The 13,159-nt window shown below is 40.6% G+C and overlaps 1 protein-coding gene and 1 non-coding gene across 2 annotated transcripts in view; both read left to right on the top strand.

Moving 5' to 3' along the window:
• The window catches only part of Agbl1 (ATP/GTP binding protein like 1), an 830,193-nt gene that overhangs the window by 539,532 nt on the left and 277,502 nt on the right, over window positions 1–13,159 (top strand). The gene's annotated exons all lie outside the window — the stretch shown is intronic.
• Trnak-cuu lies at window positions 11,681–11,753 on the top strand. The gene has a single exon. It is a non-coding gene; the product is annotated as a tRNA-Lys (tRNA).

Genomic DNA, 13,159 nt, shown 5'->3' with positions numbered 1-13,159 from the left:
TCTATTTGAGATTTTATAATCACAGTATCTGACAGTGTCCATCCACCAATCACCAGATTCATCTAATAGGTATTGCTGGATGAAGAAGTACACACACACACACACACACACACACACACACACACACACACACAGTCCATGCCATTTAGGAAAGTTTGGGGTTCATTTTTTAAATGTCACTAAAGAAGAAGTCAAGTAGTAGTAAAAGAAGCCCAGAGACAATTCTGGGGTGGTGAGGTCCTTCTCTATTCACAGCAGCCCCAGAACCCTGTGCAGGGTTTCACCAGTCCTCTTTCCAGAGCTTCTGAGTGACCTGAGGTGAAGACCCCACCAACTGACTTTCTCTCTAACCAGCTACCTAGATGATGTTGGTGCTTTAGGGGTCATATTTGAGGAACTGTCAAGCTAGTAAGAAGGCTCTTTGAGATTCATTCAGGCAGGTGTAGTATCCCAAGTATTTCTTTTCATTTCTGTCTGAGCACTGATATGATTCTGTGCTGATTTTCCTCATATACAGTGTGTTTTATTGCCAACAATACAGGATGCTTCAATGTGTTAACCCAGATCCTTAAACACACCTGTTGGTTTAAAATATTTTCTCATTGAAATTTTTCTTTAACTATTTTCAATTTGTCTGATTCATGGAAGTATAATTGGCAAAGTCATATGTATACAAGGTGGCAGTCTGATGTTTTGATGCATATATACATTGTGAAGTAATGACCCAAATCTAGCAAATTCACATCCCCAGTACCGCACATAGTAAAACTTATCTACTATAATTTCATAGTAAAATTTAAGCACAAAGGGTATTATTAATTGTCATCATTATGGATATTTATTGCATCCCCCAACAGCCACAAGTCCCTGGCTACCAACATTTCATTTCATTTCTTCGAGTTTCTGTTTTCTTTTCTTTTTATTGAAAATAATTTTTTCTCTCATACAATACATCCTGATCACAGTTTCCCTTTCCTCCACTCCTTCCAGCTTCCTCCCATGTACCCTTTCCCCTAAGATCCACTCCCCTCCATTTCCCTCCAAAAGACAACAATCAAACATGACAAAACAAGATACAGTAAAACAAGGAAAAAGCCCTCATATCAAAACTGGACAAGGAAACCCAACAGGAGGAAAAGAGCACCAAGATCAGGCAAAAGAGTCAGAGACATACTCACTCCTACTGTTAGGAGTCCCACAAAAGCACCAAGCTAACAGCTATAACATACATGCAGAGGACCTCATCCAGACCCTTCCAGGTTCCCTGCTTGCTGCTTCAGTCTCTGTGAGCCAGTATGAGCCCTGCTTAGTTGATTTGGTGGACCATATTCTCTAGGACCCTCTTTGTCCTACAAACTTTTTTCCTCCTCTTCCTTGGGGTTCCTGGAGATCTGAGGGAAGGGGCCTAACAGAGACCTCTGAATTAGACTCTCTCTGCATAATGCCAGGCTGTGGCTCTCTGCATCTGCTTTGAGCTACTTCCAGAGGAAGCCTCTCTAAAGACAACTGGACCAGGCATTGATCGATGAATACAGCAGAATATCATTAAGAATCATTTCATTGATTTTTCTTTAAATTTTTTATTTGCAAGTTGTATTTGTTTCTACTCTAGGTCTCTGGGTTATCTAGTGTCTGGTTCCTGGCCATCAAGGCTGTGTAGGGCAAGGGCTCCCTCCCATGGAGTGGGACTCAAGTTAAATCACTGGACATTGGTTGATTACTCCCACAAGTTCTGTTCCACACTGTCTCAGCACATCTTTCAGGCAAGGTCAAAAGTTTTATGGCTGGGTTGGTGTCCAGGTGCAATCTGTAACCTGCAGGGTACCTTCTTGCATCAAGGAGACTAGAACATACAAGTGAAAGCTCCATGGGGGCACTGGATTGATCTCTGTACATTCAAGAACTTGTGTGAATAGTGTACTCAGCAGTAGGTCCCTGCTGTCAGTTTTCAGAGAGCACCCTTCTATCCTAGCATCAGCTTAGGTTGTTTGGGGATTTCCATGGGAACTCCTTGACCAACAACTCGACTAAATGCAATGCAATCCAGCTACTTGGAGCCTTGCCTGGCTATGAAAGATATCATGGTCTGTTCTCAGTTTTTCACAGTCCCAAACATTTTAAAACAAGACAGAAATAGTTGGAGCTTCAGAAGACAGCAAGAAGGAGAAACCATTTTTATTTTGTTTACTTATGAAATGGAAAAGTTGGTATATGTTTAGGTGCAGAAGATTCCTTTAAACTAAAATGATCCTTGTGGGCTAACTGTCATTTCCCAGATGTTTTGAATCTTGTGAATACATGCACATCTGTCAATCAGTCTATCTTTGTGGATAGGACATTCCAAACTGAAGGTGAGCTTTAGCCTTTTGCTCATACAAAGTTATCTGGAGCCCCCGCAACCTCACACATTTGGAAGGGGAGGAGTAAAATAAAGCACCCTTTGAATCACACACAGATGCATAATTTGATGCCAATAAAAATGGAGATGAGCTACAGCTAGATAACCATCAGCTCAGTCCGAGATACAAAGGTTTACTTCTTTATGCTTGCATTTAGTCATTTTTATAGTACTGACTTCCCAGCTCATTTCAGAATAAATCCATGCAGTGTTGAAACAAATGCCAAAGAAACAGAGAAAAAACCTCCCTCAGAATTTCCCGTTCATATTTATAGTGAGTTGACAGATAATGCATTTCCTTCAGATCAAGTGCTAATCAATTCATTGCTAAGAGGAAAAGAAAAACAGAACGGAGAGAATGAAGAAAACAGATGAAGAGGAACAGTTTATGTGGATCTTCTGGTCATTTCCCTTCTGTTATAATTCTCATTAGGAGACTTAATTTGCATTACATTAATACATATAGAATTTGGGGATGCAATAAGCAAAGAAGTTGCTGTCACATTTGCAAATGTGTTGCTGCCACATGATTCTTAAACTCGGAATCTTAAATTCTGCAATGCGAGGCTTTGAAGAGGGCAGTAAGGGTCTCCTCATTCTGGTTCTGATTCTCCTATTTGCTCAGCACACAAGTTACAGGGTGAAGAGAAGTAGGTTTGTGACCTGCCTTGTTTGCATCCCTCAAGCATCACCAATCCAACTCCTTTGCATCCCAGTCTTGTTCTCTTGGCTGCTGCTGAAACCGATTTTAGCTCTGACAGATTCCCTGCTGCATGATAGATTTTGGGAAACTCAGCCAGACTTCGCCATTGGCAATGGAATGAACTGAGGTGTTGGAATAAAAGACAAGGGCTCCTTGGATTGTGTATCTGGTCTAGACAAGGGAAATTGAAGGCAGTAGTGCTGAAGTGGAGGGGAGCTGTGCCAAGTTTCTTAAGAGTTAATGTGCATAGGAATCATTTGGGGGTTTTGCTACCAAGTAGACTGATTCCACAGGCTTCTACACATACAGACACTGTGTATTTAGGAACTTCATCTTGATTTACTATAGAGCTCCCTTCTCTTGCCCTGGCCAGTGATGTGTTTCAGCTTCTTCCACCATGGCACAAAAACAAAGTGGTGTTTACTCTAAAAGTCCAGGAGGGCCATGTAACTTTTATTTCAAAATAAAACAAAAATATGGTCAGTGATTTTGGAATTATATAAGGAAAACTGCTTGATTCCCCACTACCAAATATAGAGATCAGTGAGCCATTGGCATAGTATCTTATGGTGGTGCTAATGGAGTTCTCCTGACTGTTTATTCCAACCATAGTCAATACATCTCAGAGATGGTGTCCCATGTCTGATTCCTAGGAGAAAGTAAGGGAGATGTGGGTTGGGCATAGGAAAGAGTGTTCTCACATTCATTGAGCACTCTTTATGATGAATTTACTCAACACTAAGTTTTAATCTTTTCAAAGTCCATAAGAGAGTCAGTAATATTGTATATTAACTATAGCACAACTCAAATGGGTCGCGAATGAGGGAAAATCAAAGACACTTAGTAGTTTTCCCAGAGTCAAATTTACTGGGAAGATAGAAAGCCTGCATTCTTCTATTTATTTAAAAAATTGTGTTTCTGTCTTACCCATCTCTTATCTATGGTTTGACTTGAGGCCTACTGGAACATTTTAGTTAACATGCATCATTTCCCATAAAAAGAATGTACCTGATTGAGTGCCAGAGTATGAGAGAAGGAGGAGAACATGCTTTTTTTGGAGAATAGTGCTGAGAAAGGGTGTTGCTGTGTTGTGAAGGCTGACCTCAATCAAACTCATTCAACATGTTTCTTCCTTATCATAATTGTCTTTATGGAGAAGTTTTTCCTTCAAACTAGTCATTCTTGAGCCACTTGCATGTTTCACTTATTACTTCAAAAATGCTTCCTCCAGAAACATGAAAGTGATATTTAAAGACAAAATGCAGATGTGAACATTTTGAATGGTAGCATTAGGTTGATACATACATTCTCAACACTCATGGTTAAAATAAACCCATGCAGTGTATTATAATAAAATTACCAACAAAGACCAAGAAAATACCTGAAAAAAAAAAAAAACTATACAGAAAAGAGTTTATCTAACTATCATTTAGAACTGACACAAAAGTATAGCTCTGAAGAAGCAAAGCTAGTTTATGTGGAAATAAATCGATGGAAGTTAGGTGAATCATTAGCCTTTATGGCTTCTACACACTCATTAATTGCTATCTATATCATTAAGATAAGTCTTATTGGTTTTTCTGCATTTGATTGCACCATGAATTATTTTCTGATGGAATGTAGTTACATGCTCCTAACTTAAAAGGACAAAAACATCTATGTCAAGATGACCTTGTCTATGACATAATGTAGACTGTCGTTAGTGTTGTGAATAATCCTGGCCTTTTATGCACTTCTTCTGTTGAAAAATAGAAACTTATACATAGTGAACTGTGAATAAATAAACACTGTCCAGAGAATACTGGACTCCTGGTTCTTTAGCAGAATTTTTATCTTAAATTTTGTGGTTTTATTTTTTTTTCAGGGAGATCATTCATAAGTGGGAGGAATTCACTTCTGAGGCGTGAAAAAGACCATTTTTCTGATATTTTCAGTGACAACTTTAGATATTTCATGTATTTGAAACATTTTTTTTTGCTGAAAGTTTTATATTACATCACCTGTTCTGTATTACTTATGATTTTATAAATAACTAGGCACACATAAAATGGGCCAGTGCTCAAATATAAAAAGGTGTCTAGGTTACAAATCAGCACTCTGTTGAGGAGCTGGAGAGGTAACTCAGTTGGTAAAGTGTTTTGCTTCCAAGCATGAGGACCTGAGTTCAATCCTTAGAACAGATGAAAACAAATCAACCAAGCAAAAAGACAACAACAACTGGATGTGGTAAGACATGCTCATAATCTCAGAGCTGGGGACGCACAGACAGGCAGATTTCTGGGGATCACCGACCAGCTTAGCCTACCTGGAGATTTCCATGTCATAGAGAGACCCTATCTCAAAAAAAAAATCTAGATGGCAACTGAGGAAAAACACAGAGGGCTCTCTTCTGACCTCCATATTCAAGAGTACACAAGTACACACGCACATATATAACCCTATCTCAGATGTCATTTTGTGTTTGATGAGGTAGCTGCACAGGTGACACCATCAATAAACAACATGTGGTATATCCATAGAGTAGGTGTTACAAAAGCCACTGAAGTATCCATGCTGCAGCAAGAATCATCTTGAAAACATGCTAAGTGAAAGAAGCCAGATGTCATGAGTCACACACACACATATATATATTTTTTTTTTGGTTTTTCGAGACAAGGTTTCTCTGTGTAGCTTTGCGCCTTTCCTGGAGCTCACTTGGTAGCCCGGTCTGGCCTCGAACTCACAGAGATCCGCCTGGCTCTGCCTCCCAAGTGCTGGGATTAAAGGCGTTCACCACCACCGCCCGGCTACGAGTCACATATTTTATTCAACAAAATGGTTCAATTTTCTGAAAATATCTAGGACAGAATAATCAGTATCAGAAAAAGCACTCTAGTGGTTGCTTAAGGGAGCAGAAATGAGGAGCGGTCACTAATGTGTGGAATTTCTCCACAAGGTGATGAAAATGTTCTAAAAGTGAAGAGGGTTAGTGTTTGTACGACTGTGGGAATACACTAAAATTGATTGTATGTCATAAAAGCATTGTATGGTACGTAAACTTGCTCAGTATAACTGTTCTTTACAAAATTGAGGGAGGTGGCAAGATGACTCAGTGAGCAAAGGGGCTTGCTGCTGAGCCAGGTGACCCGAGCTCACTCCCTGGAACCTACATGGTGGAAGGAGAGAACCAAACCTCGCAGGTTGTCATCTGGCTTTCGCATGTGTGCCCTTTAGCACATGTGCCCCTGCCAAACCCATGGCACAGGGGAGAGAGCAGTCTAGGACAGAATAAACTTTCAAAATGCTAACTGTGTTTCAAAACAATCACTGCAGGTGAATCCACATGTTAGCTAAAGTCAATATAACTGAGAAGTCCACACCAACCATTGTGCTCATTGTTTTACTCCTTGTTTCTCTTCTGAGTCGAATAGCTCCTGCACAATGCTTTTCTTTGCCTTTTTTTCCCCCCGAAAACACAGATGTAACAAGAGATGGCACTTTCCATTTTGCATGCCCTCCTGGTAGTCTCAAAGGCATATGCTGGATGTAGAGAGAGAAAGTATGACTCACAAGGCAAACAGCACATTGTTCTATTAGACAAAAAAAAAAAAAAAAAAAAAAAAAAAAAAAAAAAAAAAACACATTTCATTGGGTTTGTAATACATTCTTGTTCAAAAAAAGAAATTGGTGGAACTAAGAGAAGAATGAATGGTTCTCATTTTTTTTTCTCAATCCTAGTGCACCCAGAGATTTCCCACAATTCTTTTGCTTGCCCTAGTCTCTGAGTTGCAGGGAATATTGCTTTGTTTTATCTTTTTTATTTCTGACTTAATCATCAGTGACAAGTTTCTGCTGGATTGAGCTGTTGTTCAAGTTGCCTCGGAGGTAACCCCAGGAAGATGATACTGCTTCAGCTCAAAGTTTAGAAGCTATAGGAACAGACTAAGCTTTGGTCGATGTTCCTGCAAGAGGGATTACTTAAGGACCTTGAAGAGTTTGGCATCTACCTTATTCCAGAAAAAGTTTGTGTGCTGCTGTTAGAAATGAGGTCTTCCCTGGGAAAGATGTAACAGCTTTTTTTTTTTAAATGAACATTTACTTAGAATGTCAAAAGACATTACAAATCATAACAAATCACAGAGGGAAAAAGTGTTGCTCAATTACAGTATGAAATCTAAAAGCACGATAGTTTCAAACACTGAGTCCTATCATTTCCAGTTCTCAGGGCTAAGGGCTGTGGGATGTGTTTGTAGTATGGTAGAATGCCTAACCCTGAGTTTTGTATCTTGATATTGGAAGAGTTAGTGAAGTCAGAATTATTAACAGAGTTCTTAGAAACCCTTCAGACACTGAAATGCTTGCTAATGACACACAAGAGTCACTATAATCTGTATATGGGTACCTCAATGCTTCTGTAAATCACTTCCTGAAGGTGGGTATCTGGATGCCTATAGACACTACCTCAGCATTCTTCAGATATGACAGAGGAAAGAGGAAAGCAGAAATATGAGAGAAGCATGATGGCAAGGTTAGCTCATCGCTGTTGAAAAAGCCTCTTTGAACAGCATGTAGCATATAAATGTGCATAATTTCTGTGCTTTTATATACTCATTAAAATACATTTAGTTTAAGCTGAAGAAAAAAAGAGCTCAATTCTGCAAATCTTATAATAATGAAGGGAGTGTGTTTCCAAGGGGTCCCAAAACATCAGCTTCTTGAGCTTCATGTTAAATTCCCCTCTATTGACACGTCTTCACCCATTCCAATATACACAAATCTATTTCCCCATTTCCTCTACATCTATATAGAAATGATGCTGTTGAGAACAAGGTAGGTGCAGAGATTTCCTAAGGACACCAGCCCTATCCCTAGAATAAAAGAAATTTTATGTGTTATCAGACACATACATTCCAATTTAAAACACAGAGGATATCTAGACGGTGATTCAATATGAGAAAAGAATTCTTTAATTTATCAAGATTTCTTTCTTTTCCTAGAATATTCTCTACTCTTTAGACATTCCAGTTACTAAGGAGAGAAATGAAACCTTCCTTTCCCCTCATAAAATACATCTTTAAAACAAATTCATAGTAATGTCTTCACCATGAGAGTATTATTAGATTACTGAATCACTGTGAGTCAGAAGCCTTAAATCTTATCTCACTGGCTTAGAGGACACTTGTTCCATCAGGAATATAAATCTGCAATGCAGGAACGGATCACCTTTCTTAACACAGCAATGGAATCCCCTTTGATCCTTCTCAAGGCACAGTTCCGTTCTCTCACCCATTCAATACTGCTTAATAATGCAAACAATGCCCAAGGTCCTCACTGAACCCAAACTAGGTTTCAGATGATAAGACCTAGTTTTATCACCTGGGAACTATGAAGTTAGACCCTATGAGGTACATACAGAAGACACTGAGTGGCAGCTGACATATTTGCAGTGTGGGACTCTATAGAGAAGAGGCTTTCACCCGACCCTCAATTTGAAGACAGAAGGATGGATAAAATATACTGATCCCTGCCCTCATTGGGTTTATGGTTTTCTAGAAAAGCAACTCAATGGATAACTCAAGATACACCACTGCGTTTTTTTTTTTTTTTTCTTCTGTGGCGATGTCAACAAATGTCTATTCACTCTAGTTAAGGTACCTGCAACAGATCAAAGAAACAATTTCTTTCAAGTTTAGTTTGGCGAACCAATGAGTTTATGGGGATTACTTATGGAATCATGTGTGCCTCAAAGGCAGCTGCATTATCAAAAAGCCCACCCTAGCATGGGTGACAGACTCATGAAAGCTGCATTCTTAAAGGTTCCAACACAACTTGCAGGCAGCTCCATGGAAGAGTCATCTTTCTCCAGCAACTGTTTACTGCTTTCATAATGCTGAGGAGTGGCCTTATGAATCCTATAACTTTCTATCCTTCCTTTGCCTGTAATTTCACAAGCTTTCTGAACTATTTAAGTTTTCTCAGCTTCCTGAGTCTTGGGAAATTCTCTCTCTACCTCCAGGAAGAAATGCTTAAACTTGGAGTAAATACCTACATAACACAAATGTATATATGAAGACCCCAGGTGAATAGGAAGAAGCAGAAATCCACAAAGATACCTCCACTATAGAATACTGGCAATAGGCAAGAGAGTGCCTGAGCTGACCTACTCTCGTGATCGGATGGCTGAATACCCTAATTGTCATGATAGAACTCTCATCCAGTGACTGATGGAAGCAGAGCAGAGATCCACGGCCAAACTCCAGGTGGAGCTCCAGGAGTCCAATCAGCGAGAGAGGGGAGGGATTGTATGAGCAAGAAATATTGAGACCATGATTGGAAAAAGCATAGGGACAAATAGCCAAATTAGTGGAAACATATGAACTGTGAACCAACAGCTGAGGAGCCTCCATGGAACCGGATCAGGCCCTCTGGATAAGTGAGACAGTTGATTAGCTTGAACTGTTTGGGAGGCCCCCAGGCAGTGGAACGGGGACCTGTCCTTGGTGCATGAGCTGGCTGTTTGGAACCTAGGGCCTATGCTGAGACACTTTGCTCAGCCTTGGTGTAGGGAGGAAGGGACTGGACCTGCCTCAACTGAATCTACCAGGCTGGGCTAACTCCCCAGGGGAGACCTTGCCTTGGAGGAGGTGGGAATGGGGGTTGGTTTGGTGGGAAAGGCTGGGAGGAGGGAAGACAGGGGAATCCATGGCTGATATGTAAAATTAAATTAATTATAAAATAAAAATATCAATAAAAGGAATAGATATTGACAAAGGGTCACAAAAATGAAAAAAAATTATCAATTGTGATATGTTTTGAAAGAAACAGATTGTGGAAGCAAGGAGAGTTCAGAATGGAGGTCACAGGGCTGGACAGATGGCTCAGTGGATAAGGTGATGGCTATGCCAGAGTGAGGACCAAGAGTTTTGTATGCCCCAAACCCACATTACAGCTAAGTTGGTATAGCAAAGTGCCCCAAATCCCAATGTTTATGAGGCAGAGATAGGGGTTCCCAGGGGAAAAAATGTCTAGCCAAACTAGCCAGAATTGTTGATCTTCAGGCTCAACTCAGTAAGTAAGGTGAAAAGTTATTGAGGAAGGCAGCCATTGCTAACCTTTGGCTTTTACACACACACACACACACACACACACACACACACACACACACACACATTTGCACATGGACACATATTCATGCCCCAAAACTTGTGAACATGTATGCACACACACCACACATATACATGTAAAAAAAGATTGGGGTCAAAGTAAGTATGAGGTGAAGTGCAAGGAGAAGTGAATTCTCTCTTCAGATCTTCTCTGAGCATTTCCCACTGAGGTAAAGATGTGTAATGTTTCAGCTGTTAGTATCCATTGTTTTGTATGATAGTTAGGTGGGTATGCCTTAAAAATGCCCTTATGTACATCTTTAACTTTTAGTGAGCATGGTGTGAGATCTGGCACTTTTTGATTCTTTACATGGGAGTAATACTCTCCCTGGATTTCCTACATGACTAATTTCAGGAACATGAGGGCCACATTAAAGCTTGAATCACTCTGTGTCATATGTGTCATATGTGTCATATATATATATTGGAGAAATTATTTTGGCCACTCCACGTAGTTAAAAGGATATTTATTTAATGGCGAAACTCACAAATTAAGTAATGGGTAGGTCGCAGGGTCTGGGGAAGGTGTAATGCAGTCCAACGGTGTTCTCCGGAGCTCTACACAGTCAATCTGCACTGGTCAGCGTCCCGGCACGAGAGAGCGCCCAGCGCGAGCGCTGGCCCATCCAGCTCTCGGGTCCCCAGGCGCCTCCCCTCGCCCCGCCTCGTAGGCGTGACAGTTGCCAGAGTCTCAATGGGGGTTGGAACTTCCAGAACCAAGTTGGAATGGCTACCCACTACATCTCCCCCTTTTTGTCTAAATAAGAAGGTTCTAAACTAATACAAGACTATATACAAAGGAATGGTTATCAAATATCGTCCAGAAATAATGAGAGATAATGACCTAGATAAGATGTAACTACAACCAATGCAAACAATATCAAGCAAGAAACACATACTAAAATCCAGAGAAGTATAGAGCATAGGTAAACAGCATATTATAAAGATCATTCAAAGGTGTCCTATCCTAAAGAACCTGAACCTAATACTTAATAAGTTCTATCTAAGATATTATATATACTAAGTTGTAACTATAACTGCTAGTCTTCAATCCCATCAAAGACCTGAGAAGGAATATAACGGTACCTGAGAAATGGAAGACGGATGCAAGCAACTTTCGGGAATCTTGCAAGAGTAGACCAAGACAGCTGGCAGCCTGGACAGTCACCTAATGTTTCTCAGCATTGTTGGTGCATTCAAATTGGCTACAGGCCTAGAGTATCTGACAGACCATTTTCAGAAGCAGGATTTCTGAAAGACCATCTTACCCTGTCTTGGCAGAGTACAGTGGTCGCTTTCCTTGTGTCCCGCTTGTCCAGAAAGGAGAGCATTGCATTTGTACTGTCAGCCATCAAGGCAAGGGCAGTTCTTTGCCCAGTAGGCCATTTTGTGCCAAAAGACAAACTTCCAAATGGAAATGTCTTAGAAGCCCAACCAGCCCGGCTAGCTCAGTCGGTAGAGCATGAGACTCTTAATCTCAGGGTCGTGGGTTCGGGCCCCACGTTGGGCGCCAGATATTGGAGAAATTATTTTGGCCACTCCACGTAGTTAAAAGGATATTTATTTAATGGCGAAACTCACAAATTAAGTAATGGGTAGGTCGCAGGGTCTGGGGAAGGTGTAATGCAGTCCAACGGTGTTCTCCGGAGCTCTACACAGTCAATCTGCACTGGTCAGCGTCCCGGCACGAGAGAGCGCCCAGCGCGAGCGCTGGCCCATCCAGCTCTCGGGTCCCCAGGCGCCTCCCCTCGCCCCGCCTCGTAGGCGTGACAGTTGCCAGAGTCTCAATGGGGGTTGGAACTTCCAGAACCAAGTTGGAATGGCTACCCACTACATATATATATATGCAGGTATAGCTAAAAAATTGTGAGGGCCAAACTCTTGCTCTATTTTGTAATGGACTTGGATAGGCACAGTAAAAGCATGTTCTCTTCTACCTCAGAAATCTATTCTAGCCTTATATACTGTGTTGTTTGCATGGAGCTTTAGTGTCTAAATAACTCGATTGGAAAAACTTGCCTTAGGGAATAGTATCATAGGGATTAGGAAAAGAGAAATATTTGAGAAAAAGAGCAAAATGAAAGAAAAGGTAATGTTATGACATGTTAATTGCTGTTGGTGAGTGAAAATCACATTGCAATTCAGAGATGAGATTGGTACACAGGATCACACTTTCTACAGGGCAATTTTGCTAGGGCTTGGTTGGGTACTTCTGGTGTCTTACAATCTATCATAGATGCATTGGCTTGTCTATAGTGATTTCAAGGCTCAATGTGGCAAAGACCAACATCCAAGATAATTCTGGTTGTTGCCAGGACTCTTCCTGCCTGGCAGTTGGCTGGGAGACACCTTTGTTTCCTGTGAGTATCTTGGCTTACTGAACATTGCATCTTGTTTCTTCTAACTAGATAAGTGGGAAGGTGATTAAAAACTCCAAGTCAGGAAATTGGTATCCCATTGCCTCTGTATACTCCATTGACTAGGAGCTCATCGCTAATTTTGATCTACTCTCAAGAAGTACCTACAGCACAAAGGCATAGTTTATATGACATGGGAATTGGTGAGGGTACTCTTGGAGATTGATGTTCAAAATGATCAGATCTAGTTGCAAACTTCTTGTAAAAAGTTGAGACTCAGTGAAAGAAGAACAGACAATGATTCAGTATTGTTTTTTTTAGCAAATGCCTTCTGCTGTGAGTAGAAACAACTCCAAAGTGCTAGATTAGTGCTCATACTCAAGCCAGATGAGTTGGTTGAAGAAATAATTTAATAGCCACATGTTATGCCATGTTGACATAAGTTGTTTACCATGATTGCAAAGGTGTTCTAAAAGACAAGCATTTTCTACACTACATCTGCTCTGAGATTCCCTCTTAGTCTTCCACCTTCTGGTCAACACAGCATAGTTGCCTTAAA

Source organism: Peromyscus leucopus, chromosome 1 (assembly GCF_004664715.2).
Source record: "Peromyscus leucopus breed LL Stock chromosome 1, UCI_PerLeu_2.1, whole genome shotgun sequence".
Classification (NCBI taxonomy): Eukaryota; Metazoa; Chordata; class Mammalia; order Rodentia; family Cricetidae; genus Peromyscus; species Peromyscus leucopus.
Note: the sequence above shows the minus strand (reverse complement) of the source record. Positions and strands in the feature narration are given on the sequence as shown.